Source organism: Catharus ustulatus, chromosome 1, assembly GCF_009819885.2.
Source record: "Catharus ustulatus isolate bCatUst1 chromosome 1, bCatUst1.pri.v2, whole genome shotgun sequence".
NCBI lineage: Eukaryota > Metazoa > Chordata > Aves > Passeriformes > Turdidae > Catharus > Catharus ustulatus.
The window spans coordinates 100,822,027-100,841,511 of record NC_046221.1 but is presented as its reverse complement, the minus strand read 5'-3'; positions in this window follow the sequence as shown (position 1 = coordinate 100,841,511).

Sequence of the window (19,485 nt, the reverse complement as noted above, 5' to 3'; positions counted from 1 at the left end):
TGCTGAGCTTAATTAAATACTATTAAACCATCAACAACTATCTAAATAAATCAACAGTAAGAGAATTGTGCTGGTAGCTGCAGATTGCAGTAGGGTTATGGCATGAAGTCTTGGGTGATGCCAACTCAGCAGTGAAGGTAAAACTTCAACTCTTCTCTATGTGCCAGGACCTACCTGTTCCAACACTGGTCTGTGCACTGCAGGCGCCTGGGAGTTGAAAGTGTTCATCTGGGTGGGTGATCCAAAGCTGAACTTCAACATAAATAAACACAAAAAAAGTTTTTATGTGCTTCACAGCTTCCACAGTCCAATAAAATACATTTCCCTTAATTATGCATAGTATCACAGCACAGATTTTGGCAAGAAGGAACATTTGTCTTGCAAAGCAGTTGGCCACCTGTCTCAGTGCAGTCAGTGAGAATCAGGGAATAGTGACCAGCAGGTTGAGGGAGGGGATTTTCCCCCTCTACTCTGCTCTCATGAGACCCCACCTGGAGTGCTGCATCCAGCTCTGGGCCTACCAACACAAGAAGAAAGTGGACCTTTTGAAGCAGGTCCAGAGTAGGGCCCCAAAGATGATCAGAGCGCTGGAGCATCACTGCTATAGGGACAGGCTGAGGCAGCTGCAGTTATTCAGCCTGGAGGAGAGAAGGCTCGGGGGCCACCTCACAGCAGCCTTCCAGCCAAAGGGTACAGGAGTGCCAGAGAGGGTTTACAAGGGTACAGAGTGCTAGGACACAGAGTAATGGCATTAAACTGAAAGAGGTTTAGATCAGGTGTTGGGAGGAAATTCTTCACTGTGAGCATGATGAAGAACTGGAATGGGCTTCCCAGAGAAGATGTGGGTACCCCATCCCTGGAAGGGTTCAAGGCCAGGTTGAATGGGGCCCTGGGCAACCTGGTCCAGTGGGAGGTGTCCCTGCCCATGTGAGAGGAGGTTGGAACAAGAGGATCTTTATGGTCCCTTCCAAACCAAAACATTTTACGATTCTTTGAAATCAGCTAAAACTGTTCAGTGCCGAGGTGTTTTCCAGAATGAAAATAAGACGGGTTATTCTCCTGGGAGGTGCAAGCAAGAAACTCTTATATTTACACATCCAAAAAAAAAAGGTACCTATTTAATTTTATGACGCCTTTTTTATTACATTATGCAGCAGAAATATTTTTACTGCAACTGAAGCTTCACGTCTCTGGGATATTTCAAAGCACATGAGGTAAATGAAACTAAATTAAGCCTCTGCTGAAGAGGGAAAAAGGAGGTGGTAAATCATAATTCAAAATTATACCATGTAGTTCTTAGCTTTCAAAATTTAAAAAAATCTGAACATTACCTTAATTTATTTTCCATTTATACAATGGAAAATAATATGGAAAGAATAAAAATGGAGCCCTGATAAAGCAGATAACATTCTGCAGCTTACTGTGCAGCTTTTTACGTATGTGGCCAACACTGTAAAGTATGGAAGTACGTGTAAATTCAAACATTTTTTAACCAGGAAAATTCTGTAGCATTCCTTGTATTGCAAGAGAGAATTAAGTAACGCTCAGTTCCATACGTTTGTGTTTTCTGGGAGTTCGGATGCTTTGAAGACTGACAAAAGCTTCTCATTGTATATCAGATTTTGCAGGTCGTGTAGGAATGCCCTCAGTGAAATGCCACCCAAAGTAAGCATGTATTATTTTCATAAGGTATTACTTTCAGTCTCATACTATTGCTTGAATATTCTGCCTCTGCAGGTTTTTTATTTAGAAAAAATACCAGTGAAATCCAAAATCTGCCCATCAGTGAAAGTAAATGTATTCCAGTAATGGAAAACACATAGCTCCCAACACCTGGGCGGCCAGCCAGCCCAGCTTGGTATTAATCATACATATTCATTAATTCTCATTTAGAGATGAGTCAATTGATGTTAGCAGTATAAGTGCACACAGTGTGAGCCACCATTCAGCTGTAAATGGAAAAACAACACCAGTTTGAGGATTTCATGTGCCCTGGGAATACTGGATAAGCACACATCCCTTGGCCACTGGCATGCCTGCATTTACCGAAGTCTGAGGATCCAGCTGAGTGAGGGGCGCTGAAATGCCCTTCCTCGTGCCCTGCACTCCCCTGGCACAGCCAGATCTGCCTTCCTTTGCACCAGGGTGCCAATTGTACCTATTTTCCCAGGTTTCTTCTGTGCTGGAGGGACCCAATTGGGTGGGAATGGGCAAGAAGTTAAATCACAGGGACACTCCTTTAGAAAGCTGATTTACATGTCTGATATATGACTACAGAGATTAATTTATTTTAAATTACTTAAATTAAAAGGCTAAAAGCTGTTTATTTGCTGCATTGTTAGTGATAATAAGCCTGAGGAAATCTTGTAACAGTTAAGCAGGCAGTTTCAGTACTCTGAATGCCTTAACTTTTGCAGCTTATGGAGGAAAGTTCTCATCTACTGGGATCTTTTTAAATATTAATGGAAATTTTAACATGTTATATAGAAAAAGATTTCTTTTGAAATATTTGGGTTTTTTTCCAAACTTCCGCTAAAAAAAAAAAAAACCAATTATGCGATTGTACGGAATTTTAAACTCAAGATGGAGATCTAAAGTAGTCATATTGACAACTGGAAAGGCGAAGAGAGATCTCACAGAAAGTCTCTGTAGATTAAATAGAAAAAGATACAGAGAAGGAAAGTTTTTTTGGTGAACTAAGCCCATTCCCTGCTGAGGGGGAATACATTCCCCTGACTGAGTACCTGCCTAGCTGGAATCTCATCTGAACCTACTGAGTTGTGCATTGGTAATGAGATAGCATGGAAAGTATGCATCATTAATTTTTAAGAGAGCTACTGTTAGAAGAAAATGATCAGACTTCGTGAAGAGTGTAATAGACCTGTCAGGGCCACGTTTTAACGCCAGAACATTTTTATTTTCATGTCTCCGAAGAGTCAGTATCTGTTTAAGTTACAGCAACACTCATTTATTGTGCAGTTTCTCACAGTACCCAAGGGAAATTTGATGCAAAGTTTAGCTCCTTTGAATGAACTGCACATGCCTGCTACTGCATAATCAGGGCAAGTATTTTAGAATAATTCAGAATAATAACAGTAGCCTTTAAACATGTTCATTAAAAAAAAATAAAAAGTTTAGCATAGAGTGCACCAGAGATTTTTTTTGTTTTTTGTGAACTTAGGCTAAAATGCTTATTCAGTAAGTCACTATTTTATTAATATATAATATGTTGCATTTTCATTTTCAGATATAACAGTCACATAAGCTCAGAAGGTCTGTAAAAATTTAAGACTCACATAGCATCAGTGGATGTGGCACTTGCAGTTCTGATGAGCTTGTACTCAAGCAGGACAGACACAACTTTGGAGGCACAGACTATGGACAGGAACAGAGAGCTGGTGAGTATCAAAATTCACAACTGGTTCCATGTCAGTTCCCATCAATCTCTGCACATTTAATCAAGCCTCCTTTTATGATTATGGTGGTACTTCCATTAAAGGCAATTAATCAATCACTGAATTCTGTGTAACTTTTGTCACTCTTCTATCTCACAAGTTTATGCTTGCTCAGTCCAAAGGTGTAGTTTTCTGCCTCCATCCAAATGAGGGTCTTTCCACCTCTGCCTCATGAGTTGCAATGTGCTTAGATCAACAGTGCAAATAACGCACTTTTGGGAATGCTCTACAGAAAGTAATTAATGGGACTGGCTCTCATTCCTAGTGAGTCATGTTTGGGCCAGTAACAATTTTCATATGGTTTAGGTTGCTCAATCTTGCTTAATAAGACAGTAGTGATTAAATGCATCCAGAGTGTCCAAGCCAGGTGTCTTTTGAAAAGGAAATCTAACAAGAATTGAAATAAGCTTTACTTTTCCCATTTTGGTCTTTTGAGATTGAGGTACTTTGTTCATCACCAAACACATTCGATTTCTTTCATATTTTCCTGCTAATGTTTCTTCTTGGAGGAAAAAAATATTTTTACTTAAAACAAGACTGTGACAATAGGTATTCAGCTCATGTGTTTGCTCATGTCTTTGTTCATGTCTTTCTTATCCTTGGTCTTTTTGCACCAATTTCTATTGCTTCTTGCTTGTGCTTACAGTGTGTTGTCTCACAAAGCTGCCAAATCCCATTTGTGATGATGTTTTGCTGCTCGCTGCTTTTTCTCCTGCTCTGTTCCCAAGTGCATCACCCACAACTGCAGTTCCTTGGGGTGTCCCTGCCCCAGGGTGTCCCTCTGCCTGCCCCACGGTGTCTCTGTGCCTACCAGCATCTCTCTGGCCAAGAGCACCAGCCCAGCTATGCAGTACCAAGATCATCATCTGCTGTGAGCAGACATCCCTAGGATGACAGGGCTCTCAGACAGTGTGACACAACTGCAGCCCTGGTCAGACAGCAGGACCCTACCTTCTGTGCCTCAGATGCTCCTTGTATACAGTATCAGAAAAGACCTTAACACAAATGGTCTTTGTTTGGATGCAAACTCATTGTTCTAAAGTGCTGATCCCACTTGGTACTCAGGCTCTGGCCAGCTGGATGCCTCCTGTAATGCTCTAATATCCATCCTTCCATTTCCCCATCCCAGGCTGGAAGTGATTGTGCAGTTTGGTTGATGGTGCTTCATGGGTTGCATGGTGATGATTCCCTCCTGGGCCAGGGAAGGTCCAGGACCAGCTAATTCTGTCTGTGAGTACATGCCAGAAATCTATTTCTGAGCAGCCCAGTGCGTGCCAGAAAACCAGACAGCACCAGCTTCCCAGCTTCTCCCACAAGGCTTGCTGTCTCCCACAGTCTTACTCCAGTCCGATGTTTTCTTAGTTTCCCAGACAGAAATCTCTGTCACTAATCAGTGTTTTCTTACCCCTGTCTTGGCTTTCAGAATTGTGTCTGTCTGAAGACCCAGGGAGGACCAAGAAGTTTTCCAATTTTTTACTCTTTCAGTATTTAAAGAGACCTCTGAAAGACGGAGTTTGAGACATCTTCTAGAGCAGTGGCTTTTCTGGCATGCAAGATTAAGGGAATGTGTTGCTGATTTCAGACAGATGATGTTCTTCCCCTGACTGCATCACTACCTTTCTTCCAGCTCCTACAACCTTTTATGCCCAATGATCTGTGATCACTGCCAAAAAGTATATTCTTCCAGGTGTGTATCTGGATATCTGGAAACTGATCCTCTTGCAACCCAAGATGAGGTCACATACCAGCACAACCTCCCCATCTCTGCTAGAGCTAGAGCTGACACAGAAACCATGTAACAGGAAGGTTCCTGGTGGCTGTGCTGACTGCACAGCTTTGGGCAGCGCCAGACCTGCCCAAAGAGCCTGTGCACAGAGGGCATTAAAGGCTTAGAAATCGCAGAGGACCTGGATCCATGACTGACACTCATCAGTAGCCCTGCAAGCTGCTAGCTTTCTATACATAAAATTTGGCCCCTAACTATTCTTAGTACTTGGGGAGTACATTTCATTGCTTACAGCTTGTGATTAAATGGGGAGGTTGGTTCTCATGCCCCTTTGTCTCCCATTCATCAGCATGGCTGCATCAAAACTAAAATAAATGACCTTAGAAAGGAGAACTTTATGTTGCAAAAACAACCTTACAGAATGTATGGAAAGCATGTGAATATTTCTGAAATATGATCAAAACAAAACCCAGATGACTGTAAGAGGTTGAAGTAACATTATCTTTCCTTTATTCAACCCAACCAGAGTTTAAATCTGCTGCAGGCAGTCTCTAGAAATAGCACTTAATGCAATGCCAGAGCATTCTGCAGAAAAGGTACAGCACATTAATGTGCATGGATTGTCTTTGATTTCCTTCAGCTCTGTGAAAAAGCTTAATTGGACAACTGCACTAATGGTAATTGTGTCATTGATTCATTCACAACAATTACTTAAGTGCAGTGTTGTTCTTCCATGGTGGAGAACAAAAACAAGAAGTTAGACCGTTTAATCAATTATTAAAATAAATCTTGGCCTGTTTGGTTTGGTTTGTCTTTGAAACTTGAGTTAGAAAGATGACAACAACTTTCGAGAGTAGTTCTTGTGAGGGTGTTTGGAGGGTTTTAAAATATTTTTACTTTTCCTGCTCTTGCCCCTGGGGTCTGCCTGATTTGATATCTCTGAGGTTGATGGATTGTCTTAGATTGTTGGTAAGTCCTTATCTTGCCATCCTTCCCAACCCAGCCTGTAAACACAGAGCCAATGGATCCACCCCACAACAGTGGTGTTGACAGGGTGTGACATTGATAGTCCTTGAATCTCAGGGGACTGTGAAACAGAAATATTTCAGTTGGAGTAGTAAAGCATGTCTTAGCACTGAGAGCAAAACTTCCATCAGTTCCAACAGATGCAGACAAAGATTTTTAAATTCTTTTATTTGCTATATGTTTAGTATTTCTGAGTACAGTAATTTCATTACTATAAGGTGCATCCTTTTGACTAAAACTTTGGTCTGAACCCAGAAGTGCGCCTTATAATCCAGATACACCTTATATATGGACAAAGTTTGGAAATTTGCCAACGCGGAAGTGCGAGCTGGGAGCTGAGCTGGGAGCTGCGGTCACCGGGCAGGGGGATTGCTGGTACCAACTGCGGCCGTCGGGTGGGGGGACGCTGGGACACGGCGCAGCCGCCGACCGGGGAGAAGCGGGGGGATGCGCTGAGGCCACCAGCCGGGAAGAAGTCGCCACGCAGCGCAGCCGCCAGCCGGGGGGATGCCAAGACCCACTGCAGCTGCCGGGCGGGGGGACGCCGGGATGTGGCTCGACTGCGCGATGGGAGCCGGGAGCCGCGAGCCGTGCCAGCCGGCGCCGGGGGCAGGTGGGAGTGCTGGGGCCTGCGGCACAGGGAGGGTGGCTGGGACTGCATTTAAAGGCTACACCAATCTGTGAAAAATGTTTGCAAATTGAGCACCTGCCAGTAATTTGTTACTTTGTTGTGCACGGCACAGCTCCTCACTGCAAAAAAAAAGTGCGCCTTATAGTCCGGTGCGCCTTATATAATGTACAAATTGCGAAATTTGCTGACTCCCGGAGGTGCGCCTTATAAGCCGGTGCGCCTTATAGTCATGAAATTACTGTAATTGTAATTCCTATTTTTTCTGAATATCTGAGGAATCCGTTTCTCTGAGAAGATTTCAGAGTAGATTTTGCCGAGAAGAATCAGCCTTATAATGAAAATATAGTTATTTAGTTATTGAATGCTATGGCTGGGTTTTTAAGGGTTTTTTTTTTTGCATGGGTTTTGTTAGAGATAAGTGAAACTTTGAGTTTTATCTCATTCTCTTTAGTCACCCAGTCATCTGGAATTTCTTTTGAGTTTTCAGTACCCTTTTGGCCCAATCCTTATGTAGAGGATTTCTCTAACTTCATAAGCAGACACTTGAGGTAAAAAAGAATGCAGATGTTCATTATACAAAGCAGAAGAACAAATACATAGGGTTTTTTTATCTTGTCAGTTCTCAGTAATACCTGCGTAGAGAAACATTAAAATAAAACCATATGCTTATAGAGCATTCAGTGCCTTTTAAAATTCAATATAAAACACTAATCTGCTGTGGGTTTTTTGGTTTTTTTTTTTTTAATTTTTTAATTTCAGTTCATTTAAATGAATATGAAAAGAATTTTTGAATTAAAAATGCCAACAAGCATTCTTGCAGAGCATTTTGCTTGAGTGGACGTAGCGTGCCAGTGCCTGACCCTGTCTTACCCAAAGCTGTCTTACTTCATGAAAAAGGCACTGGAAGAATAGGTGGCTGGAAGCCAGCATCAGGCAGACTTGATTGAGAAACAAGTGAGGGTGATTAGCCACTGGAACAAACTGGGAAGAGAAGAGAAGGGCTTTCCATGTCTGGATGTCTTCAAAGCAACAATCAAATCTCACATGGAAGAAATGAGTAATCAAACAAACAATTTTGGGGCTCAACAAAGGGTAACTGTATGAAAGCCTGTGATCTACAGAAGATTACAAAATTTAACAATTCCTTCTGGATTCAAGCCCGAGTTTGGGGCAAATTAAAATACTGATAACATGAGTGTGACTTTCTGAACCCTGAATTTCCTTTCAGAGATCTTTTTCCTCAAGCCTGCCAAACTCCAAACATCCAACTATTCAGTGAATATGGAAATAATTTTCAAAAAGGCCAGTTTTGAAAAGTTGCCAAGAAAATCATGGGCCCACATGTTACAATAGACATCTGTAGGTGAAAACTCCTCATAGCAGAAAGAAGCTGTTTTTATCCTGATGGGCCATCAAGGAGCCCAACTGAGATATTTTCTACTCAGTCTTTGGCCCAGAAACTCTTTTGGTGACCTCAAATGTCAGACTGAGATAATTCTATTACTCAGTAAGTTGGTCTGGATGGACATCAAATGCAAATGCTGCCAGGATTTGATTGTCTTCATGCTTGACAGACTTAAGGACAGAAAAATGGATTGAGCAAACTGACTGGTAACCTATCACCAGTTCTCCAATCGCATTTTCCATCTAAGCATTAACTCGTGTGATAAAAGCATTTTATCATCTGATAAAACTGAGCTGTCAGGGTTTAAAGTGCAAGAACATGTTACCACATGGCAAACAATTAATTCCACACACTTATTTCATCAGATGTTTATGGTAGTGGAGTCTGTCTCTGAGCTCAGCCAGCAGACACCCCTCAGGACTGCCCTGGGAGTGCTGCAGTGAGTGTGGGGAGCACAAGTAACTCAATCATCCCTCTGTGGGAATACCTTGGATAGTAAGCAAAATGCAGTATTTCAAATATCCATATGAACAGTGGCACATCTTCTGTCCATACCTGACAAATTAATTAGTAATTAGAGGAAGAATTTAGTGGCTCTTCCCTTAGCAATAAATTATAATCTGCGAGATATTAGAAGAGCTTCATCTCTTTCAGCTCATTTTTTTACAATTTCTCTTGCAAAGTAAGTACATACATGCTTTAATTTCAGGCATGCACTCTCGCCAGTGGGGTTTTGTTGTTTTTCAAAATCAGAAAAATTGGTTCCTTTGCTGAGTGGATTCGTGTGATCTAAAGCTGCAGTGCCTGTTATCAGTATGCAGCTGCTTGCTTTAAATCACTAACTTCTGAAACACTTTCTCAAGCATTCCTGAAACAGAATATTTCATGTGGAAATAAATGAGTTTGTGAAACCCTTTTAATTATTTTACTTCAGTAAAAAGATTAAAATCTGAATCTCTTTCACTCTACATCCATGTTGTAACTTAGAGAATATAAAAGAGATTTATCATTTTCAAATACTAAATACAGAACAAAGTCTATTTTTTCCTTTTCCCCACACAATTTGAAAGCCCTCAAACTCCTCCACCCACCTGCTGTGTGTATGAGTTGAACATTGTCAAGTACAAATTAAGGATCTGATCTAGCAATTGCTTCTGAGCATAGTCTTACAGAGCTGTGCTGGCTTTGCTGGGGAAATTCCAGGCTTGATTCAAAGCCTGCAGAGCACTTCCCAAGTACACAGAGAATCAGATATCTCAGAGGAATAAAAAGGCTCTGAATCTGCAATTATGAGCCATATCTAATTGTGTATCTAAATCTACGTATATATTTATATTGCTCTCTCAATTGTAGAAAATAATTTACAATCATTTAGCAATAGGATGGCCTGATGTGTTTTTTGGAGGGGAGGGTGTACGTGTCTTGAGGGGTTATTTCAGACTCAGATTGGTGAGAAAGTCGACATCAAGATTTGAGTTTATATGGTCTTGTAGTGCCTTTTATTACCAGGGAACATAGCCTCTTGCCCTGCTCCCAAGGAAGCTGCTTAGTGGGAATACATTAGGGAACAAGGGCTTATACGTAGCCTAGGCTACAGCTGGTGAATGCCACGCCACTCACTGCACAGCCATGAAAACCTTGATTGCAGTTTGGATCGCTGTAATTAGCACTTTGTATTTGCACTATGCATTTTAAATCAGGTGCACATTAATACATCAGTTATCGAGAATGAGCAGCACAGAGCGTCAAGATTTTTATAAAGACTTATTCAAAGCTAGATGATTTTTAATGTGTGTGATTAGTTGCAACCAAAATTACAGTAATAAATAAAATTATATACAAAACAGGATAGGAGGCTTCTACATAAGAATGAGGCAAATGGTACAACAAATGCCAAATTGATTTCTAATGCTGGTTCAAATAAAATGTTTGTAGGAATTGCTTATGCTTTGATCTCAGTACTGAAAAAGTGAAGATTTTGTTTATTAAAAATATTTTAAAGCTATTAAAAGCTTTAATAGCTTTAAAATATTTTTAAATATTTTATATGCCCTCTGTTAATATAGGGCATGCAAGTATTTGTAAATGCCTTAAAGAGTGACACTGAAATTAGAAGTTTCTTTTGTGTAGCATGGTGATGTCATTCATAGCAACAGAGGAATTCCAAATGTTGTGGAGTGTTCTTTATCTCAAAGTCCCCCTTTGCTCAAAATTTCTGGTTCTCGAATGGTGGGTCTGTTCTCTGAAAATTGTTATTTGAGTTGGGGTGTCTACAGTGCCAGTTTTGCAAAAGAGTTTTAGAAACTCTTTAGAACTGTTTGAGGCAGTTCACAAATTGGGGCTATTCTTAGCTATCAAAATTTAGGCTTTTGCAGGACTGCTCCTTTTGCTGAGAAGTCACAGATCAACAGATTCTAGACATTAGGCGTAGTAGGTAACTTGGGCAAAAAAAATGCACTAGTTCCATGTCATTTTTGTATTCTTGTGGACATAATCCAAAGTAGATACCTTTTTTCCAAAGCAAAAAATATTTGCTTTGATTAATCTGTATTTCTCATTCTTTAAAAAGTTGCTAAAACATTCCCAAAAGCACCTGGCTGTGGAGGCTTTACACTAGAAATGATACTGAAGAACCACTGAATTCAATCCTCATGAGCACTGCAATTCTCTAGAGCAATTTGTACCCAAAGTCTTCTGTAGGGTCTCATCAACTGTTTTCTGTTTTCCCTGGCTCTGCTCCACTGGAGAAATTTCTGTCACCAGCTCTCTCAGTGGCTTCAGTCTGAACAGATTTTCTGCTCAGTTTCAAATTTTTCCTGTGTCTCTCAGGCATTGTGGGTTTCCTAATGGAAAATCTGTGCCCCCCAGTTGTGATTTAGCTGATAGGAAAAATGGTTTCTGTTCTCTTTGTATTTTATGTTTATTCACATCTTTCTCCATTTGTTGCATATGTGTTTCAACACATTTCATCACCTGCTTCTCTCTGGAACACTGCCAGATGCCACCTCACCTTTCCAGCCTGCAAAGGAAAGGGAATGAGCTTACAGTGAGCCTGCTTCTGACCCCAGGGAGACTGTCCTGGGTGCCTGACTGCCTGGGAGACAGCCTGCCTGGCTGTCCTCTTCCCCCTCCCAAAAACAGTGAAGGAGAGAGGCACAGACATCTCCAAGGAGATCCCCACCACCTGATTTCCTTCCAGTGCTGCAGACCATGGAGATGGTTGATGCTTTAGAGCTGTCAATGCCAGCACTACTTTGGGTTTCTGTGTGCTTTGCTGGCCAGGCAGGGTGCCAGCTCAGGGTGGCAATGCAAGGCATGCTAATGCTGGAAGCTTTAGGGTGAAGATGCTGTCCCAAAGGTCAGGGAAACCTTTCTTCCTGTACTTTTTGTAGGCTGCTTTTGTTTTTAATTTTAGGGAAGGCCAAACCCTCGAGGAGTTCACTTTCAGATGTCACCTGCACATTTCTCATTAATAAAAATGAATTTCCTCCTCTGCCCTGAGGTAACCAGTAACAAATATGAAGTAGTTCATAACAAATGCAGGTCTCAGAGCACAACTTGACTGCGTAATTTCACTTGCAACACTAGACGAGATGTTAGTCTGTCACTAGAACCATGCCAGATTGCAACCAGTGAGGATCTGACTGCTAATTTTTCTCTCCCAATGGTATGTACTATTTTGCAAAGAAGTTTTCTTTAATGAAAATTCCATTAGCATTATTCTCTTTCACTCCTGTTACCAAAGAAGGCTCCATTTACTTTATTGAAAAATGGTTTTTCAATCACAGTCATTCTGACACTTTCTTGTTCTGGTGATGAGAAAATCTCTGAATAACGCGAGAAGAATAAAAATGCACTGCCCTTTTTTTCTTCCATAAGTAATATATTGTAAAAGATACTTACCAGCATTTGTGGCTTTTCTGATAGCAGGGCTGCTAGACAACTCTTTCGTCTGACTCAAGAGCTGCTGACATGTCTTATTTTATAACTGATACAACTGCACAGCCAGTTTAAAACATTCAGCACCAGGTCCTCAGACCATGTGAAAAGCCCCAGCTCCATTAACTTCATGGAGATGTGTCAGCTTATATCTGCTGGCACAGTGGGAAACACAGCTATTGCCCAGGGAGGGAAGGGGATAGGAAATGCCGGACAGGCAGTCACTGACAAATCGATTATTTCTGACAACAGAAGAGGAACAGAATGAAATTCCCATCACTTTTTTCAATACTGCTATTAAATGCTGATCCACTAAGTGATGCCACAAATCTTTTTCCTCCTACAAACAGCAGTCTTGCATCACAATTTATAACTTGCTCACAATTTCTGAGGGGCCTTCCAAGGAAGGTCCTAAAGTAACCCTCAGATATTTGCGACAAAATTACATCAAAGATCCTCAAGTATTCATCCTGGATTTAAAAAGTCAAAATGCTGCTGTCAGTGGTCACAAAACAGCTTGTATCAGAATTCCTGGGAAGCCTGTGCACCTGCTGAAGAGAGTTTGATAGGCTTCTGTGCTGTGGCCGCTCTAAGTTCTGGTTCAAGACAATAAAGCCCCAGGGTGCCCCAGAGATTCAGAAATTGCTGCCAGCAATTTCCAGCTGCTGACTTGAAGGATGACAATATCCCTAATTCTCAGCAATAAGCCTTTGCTCTGTCTCTGAGCCCACTGATTCAGAGGATCTGGATTTGGTTTTGCTTTTAGCAGACACCATTCTCTGTTTCCTCCACCCAGCGGCAAAGAGCACATTGCCAATCAGAAAATGAGGGGATTTACTGTCCCTTCTCTACAGATCTGGTAAGTTATGACAAGGTATACATAGCCTCTATCCTTTCTGGCATTCTGATGAGCTGCCTCGATGTTTTTTTGACAATCCAAGCTGCCCTCTCACTACAATGGAAGGATGAAGGCAAGGCAGGGATTATCTGTGCCTACAGCTGAATGCCCTTGCAGCTTCAAGCAGAGGAGGAATCCCAACCTGACTGAGCTTGTTCCTACTTAGAGACCCATGGGATGCCTGCAGTCCTCTCCCTCATCTCATATGGGTCAGATTTATGAAGGATTAGTGTTTTTGCAGTTTATCAAGGGGTCAATTTCAAGGTCTCCAGCACTGTTTTATTAATGAAAATCTAAATGTTAGAAAACTGCTAATTAGGGCATCTTAACACCCTTCAACTTAATCTTCAGATCTGTTATAAGTTATGTATGAGGGACTATTGTTTCATGCCATTATAAATTAATGAGGAGTTTGTTATTAGTGACAATGAACTCTTTGTGGTTTATGGTTTACTGAAGAATATTTTTTAAAAGAAGACTTTGTGTTCTCAGGGCAATTTATGTTGGAACAAGAGGGTGTATAAACTGCAGGTGTCTCATTAAATTCTGCTGGTGATTAGAAGAAGCAGCCATGTGCAGAGATCTTCATCAGAGGCTCCGTGATTTGTGTTGTCATGCTCAGTTTTCTCTAATAGCTACACATTACTTAGCATTGATGCTCAGCTGCTGTGAGCAGAGCTCTGCAAAAATAGTTGGTTTCCATTCAGAAGCAAATGGCATCAAGCCAGCTATTGATTTATAGACTGACACATCCCCCATTAAAATGGCTATATGAATATTGACTACTTACCTGTTACCTTTTTCTAAAAGAGTGTTAAAAATAATTTTCCACTTGATAAATGGAAACACAGTGTGTGATATTTATACTGGTCATTTTCACAGAGAGCTCTGAAAAGGGCTACTTTATACAACTGCACTGGAGAGAGAGAAGGGTTGGGAAAGTTTGTCAGTATTCCCAGTTCTGGTTAAATGGTTTGGCCTGAAAGCAAGATGGATACATGCCCATTTCTTCCCAGCATCGACATGTGTTTGAAAACAGCAACTTGGCATAATGTTTAAAAAAAAACAACACTAAACACAAAACAACAATCCTTTTGTATCTGGAACATATACTGCTTCTTTGGGGGAAAGAGGCAATAATATTCAAGCTTGTAATAGCAGTGATATATTATTTAGAATTGTGCTATGTCTTATTCATCTGAACACCTAAAGGACATTTATTTTCATATTCCTACAGAATTCATTTTATAATTCTTTGCTAGTAATGTGACAGCTACTTTTTAAAATTTTTATACCTCCAGTGCTTAGATGGTGGTTTTTTTTGCTCTTAATCTTGCAATTGTGCTTGGGATGAAGGAGGAGTACTGGGTTTTTTCTCAGGACTAAGCCACGTAAAGGAATACACCAAACTGTTTGGGGTGATTCTGATTTTTCCTCATGTTAAGGTCTTGCAGTGGACATGGATTTATACTGATATCAACTCGCAGCTCTGAAGGACTGGAGAAGCCCAGACATGAATGCAAACTCAGGCATTGTTTATTGCCCTGGTCCTGTCCAGCCCCTGGCACAGTGAGGCCCTTATGCACTTGGCCTGGGACAGATACCAAAATATTTAAACCATGATCATATTTTCCTAGAAGTTCAGATGGAGATTGTTTTGGGATTCAAGAATTTTGCAGAGGATTCAACCTATTAGCAATGCAACTCTGCTGTTCCTTGGCATTCACAAAGCCCTTGTTCTTCCCATTCCTCAGCTTCCTCAGCTAGTTGAGTTGGCTTTGGCTAGGCCAGGGTGTGAAATCTGTTCTTCAGCTGAGAGTAGAAGATGCCTGCAAACTGCACCTGTTAGATGGAGACCAAATATATATCTTCACATGAGTAAGAGCCATAGTTAAGAGAAACATTTAGGTATTTTGAGTAACAATAGTTTGCAAAGGCCATTATTTTTCTCTGATTTTCAAACTGTGGTTGACATTTTTGAAAGTCTCCATGCTGGCACTGAGGCATAAAAGCCACCTAGTCCAATCTCTTGCTCAAAGATGGACCAGTTAGACTGAATTTCTTAGAGTTTTGTCCTGTCAAACTTGGATATCTCCAAGGGCATAGACTCTACAAACTCTTTGGAACACTGTTCTGGTACTTGACCCTTTTCACTGTATAAAACCTTTTCTGAACACTGGGTTGGAATTTCCTGAGCTCCTGTTTGTGCCTGTTGTCTCTTGTCCTGCCATTGTGCACTTCTGAAGAGAGTTTGGCTCATCTCCTGTACATGCCTCCACTAGCTGTACACAGGAGTCACTGCTTAAGGTTAAACACACCCACTCTCTCAGCCTCTCCTCATAACAATCTTCCCTGTTCCTATGCAAGACAGAGGACATGAAGTTTTTTGCAGGGCTTGCTTCTTCTAATGAAAAGCCACTGTTATCCTGTACTTTTATTAGCAAGTACTTCACAGCACCAGAAGCATCTGCAGAGATCCATTCAAGCACACTTTCAAAGCCCACACCTATTGATTTGGCATGGCTCCAACTGTGCTCTGCTTTCCAGCGTCTTTGCAGCTTGAGAACATGCACTCAGAGCAGCCAGTTTAAATATTTATAGCTGTGTAGTTGCACACTCCAGCTACCAGACTTTTATCTAAATGCCCAGACAGGTGTGTGTGCCTGCATTTAAATCCCTGTTGCTTACTGAGATGGCATCTGAGCTGGCTGACAACTTTGTGAACTCCTCAACTAAACATTAGACACGCCCTTGCTGTGCTTTGTCATCTATAATATAAAAGGATGGAGCCCAAAAAATTCTTTCTCTTCCTTTATGCTTAGAAAAAGACTGCTGTATTTTGTACTGATTATTCAGGCAATCCTTCTCAGTTTTCCACATGGAAAAGCAGATAGTATTAAATACACCCCCACAATTTTTTTGCAGCAGTCTACACTATGAGAGTAGGTCTTTTTCAGAAAGTTAGTGTAGAGGCTGTGGGATGGGGTGATATCAATAGATGAGGAACATCCATGGTGCCACATTTGTTTTGTGTTCTTTCCCTGCAGCATGAATGTGCTGTTGCTCTTAAGTGCCAGTCTCATCACAGAAAAGATTATTTCCTTCTCTTCTGCAGCCAGAACAGAAGGGTGTCAGGGGCGAGCTCCTCATCCTTGTGCTGGGACTGGGAAGGGTCCCAGTCATGAAAGAGACTTTCCTGGGTGAGACACTTCAGTACTGGGAATGATGCTAGAGATTTGTCCTCCAGCATCCTTTGGAGATCCATTAGAAAAGTAGTTTTATTTCCCAGAGAGTTTTCACTCAAGGATTGGGAGAGTGAACTTGTAACTCATTGCCTGATGGTCAGAGCTGTCAGAGGAGAGGGGCTGAGATTCAGCCTTCAGCCAGCAGGCCAGTTTGATCTATCTGCTCATTTTCCAGGTGTAGGAGAGAACTCTCCTGAGTTGCATCCCCAAGTTTCTTGCTGTAACCCAGAGCCAAGAGGAGGTGCCTGTGGTGGGAGCAGAGCCTAACCTCCGAGCCAGGCATCATTGGTGAGCCAGTGTGTGTGGAGGGATAGCAATGGGCTGTGCCACAGTCCTTGAGGAAGATCCCTGGCTCATGTCCAAGTGAATGCATCCATGTGTCCGCCTTTCCACAGAGATTCTCACTATGGAAAGGAGAAAAGCACTGGGCTATGGTTAAACATCAGCATTCGCATTTTTATTAAATGAGTTTGTTGCTCATGTCACTCCTACTTCTGCCCATTTAGAAATGCAAGGAGCCCCTGCTCTACTGCTGACATGAATCAAGAGCACACACTTAAATGCCACTGAATTATGTTAGTGTAAATCCAGCCTGAGCCTTCAAACATGCAAGTATTACATGTGGTTTCATATTCAGGGGAAAACTAAAGCAAAATGAATGAGGTGGGACTGAAGAGTTGTCCCTGCATAGTCCATTTCCAGGCTTTTCAATGGAGCTTATCACTGTCCTGTCCAACTCTTGGCTTCATTTCTTCACTTTTGAAAGATATCTACTGAAACGGCAATGGAAATTCAGGCAGTATGCTTGCATTATCTAATGCCTCTTCAGTGATATTGCTTTGGCTAATATAATATTGTTTATCTAATATTTTCTAAGAGTTGGAGACTAAGATCTGATCCAAAAAATGTAACTCTTTAATAACTTAAGAAAGGTCTGTGAAATCAATGGGTAAAACCACAAGATTTGATTAAGCATTCTGTTATTTTTTCACTATTTCTGTGCACTGTGTGATGCTCATTCATGTTGCTAATTACTCTTGCATTTCTCCAATTTATACAGAATATAATATGAAAAATAAAACCCCAGGCATTTGTACTCTGCCCACTGACCATTTTTGACATAAAGTTACAGTTCAACACAGGAACTACTGAGTATCTGTGTGCACACTGCCTTTACTCCACAAAAAATAGGATACAAAGACTAAAAGAAAGAGCATGGCTATAATATTCCAAGGGATGGTTTATTCCTCCATGCTCTGCTCACAGTTTTGCCAAGAGTCAGATGCAAGCTGAATCCATGTGAATGCACATCTGGACATATGTTTGGCAAAGCACTTACATAAGCATATAGAATCAGATAGACAAATATTGGTATCATTACATTAAAAGAAATTCTGAACACTGGAGTAATTACTTGGATATTTATTTAGCTATTGTTAGACATTTGATTCCATTAAATAGGCCCTGATAACTCCCTGCAAGATTAGATTGGTACTTAATAACCCTCATACAAAAGAAAAAAAAAGAAAAAAAAACAAAAAAAACCCAAAACTGCCTTTCCCCAGCTATTCCCCTTCATGGGATAAGGGAAAAATTAAATTTCCTAAGGACAAAGATAAAACCTGAAATGTCTGACATAGAAATGGGAAAGAAGTAATTACCATACCCATGAAATTTGCAGTAGTAAACACATTGTGCTTCTTAAATTTTCTTTTGAATTGGAAAGAAGCAGAGGGCTTTGAATTATGCAAATACAGAGGAATGATAGCTCATAAATGTACACGGAATAGTGGCTGAAATATTTTTTTTCAGCTACTTATATTTAATTTCCTCTTTAGAAATAAAAACTGACCTCTGTTCTTTCCTGCAGCTCTGCACGTCGTACCTTTAAGAGAATGAACCTATCCTGAACTCAAGGCAGTTTGTTCTTTTCCTGCTGTAGCATGAATCTTGGAGAGATTATAACCAATTTAAGCAGGATGGGGGATTCTGTTTCTAACTAGCTAGAAGCAAACTGCTGAAGAACCAGCAAGGGAAAATGAGAGGTATTCACAATAGTCTCCAGCTTGGATTACATGTATCTTGAAAGCACTAGCAGCAGATGCTTGTGGAAGTGATTATGCACTGGATCATATACACATCCTTCTGGCTGCCAACATCACTTAGGCACATTTTGTAGTGCAGGAAAAATCCCCTTCAGTTTACAGGAGAAGGAGCTCAGAGTACACTGCAGAAGGCACCAAGAATCATGGTGCTTAAAGGTGCTCAGCAGTCATTCTGCTGCTCTGGGGCCCAAGCCTGCAGGATCAAAACTTTACCCACAGGATTATGGATTGTAGCCTTTCAGGGGTTTCAGCATTTTGCCATACTTAAATTTATAGACAAAGTAACACTTTTAGTGAGAAAAACACTCCTTGTTCTCTTTTTGGATGGCATTGTTTGTTGCTAATTAGGGCAGTTTTATGCATTTATGTAAATAGTAGTTCTAAAAGCTTTTTCTAAGTTATTTTATTCTGTCTAGCCTTTAGGCTGTAGATGTCATTATACAGCTCCACAGTCTATATGACAGATCTTTAGACACATACAACAAATGGCTTTGGAGATGGCTGCACTATATCCCCTGTGCTACTGCAGTTTTTTATTTTAAAGGACTACAATGGAAATGTTGGGATTTTTTTTTCCAATCAATTCATTGACATTCTCTGATTTTTCAGTATGGAGTTTCTTATCTCTTTGATTCTGAGATCAATTGTCCTGGATTTTCATTCTTCCAAGCATCTCATTCTTTCCCTTGCTATGCGTTGCTGCCTTTTTTTATACTGAAAGCCCAGTAGCTTTTCTCCTGATTTCACTGAGGATCCAGGAAAGTGGCAGCGACTGAGGCTCCTGCAGAGTGACTCTGCTTATTGTATGGAATTGCTACATGTGGCCCAGACAGAGGGATTTCATTTTTCATTTGTACTAGGCTTCAGAGGGTATCCACCAAAATAGCTAATCTGGTTGTTTGCATCTACTGATACAGGTTCTGGGTTTGTTTTGTAGTTGGCTGTCCAGATGAATAGACTGGCATCACAACGACAAGGCTTCCATATTACAGCCAGAAACTCATTAAAAGCTGCAATTTATCACCTTCCTGGCATTACATATGACAATCTGCTGA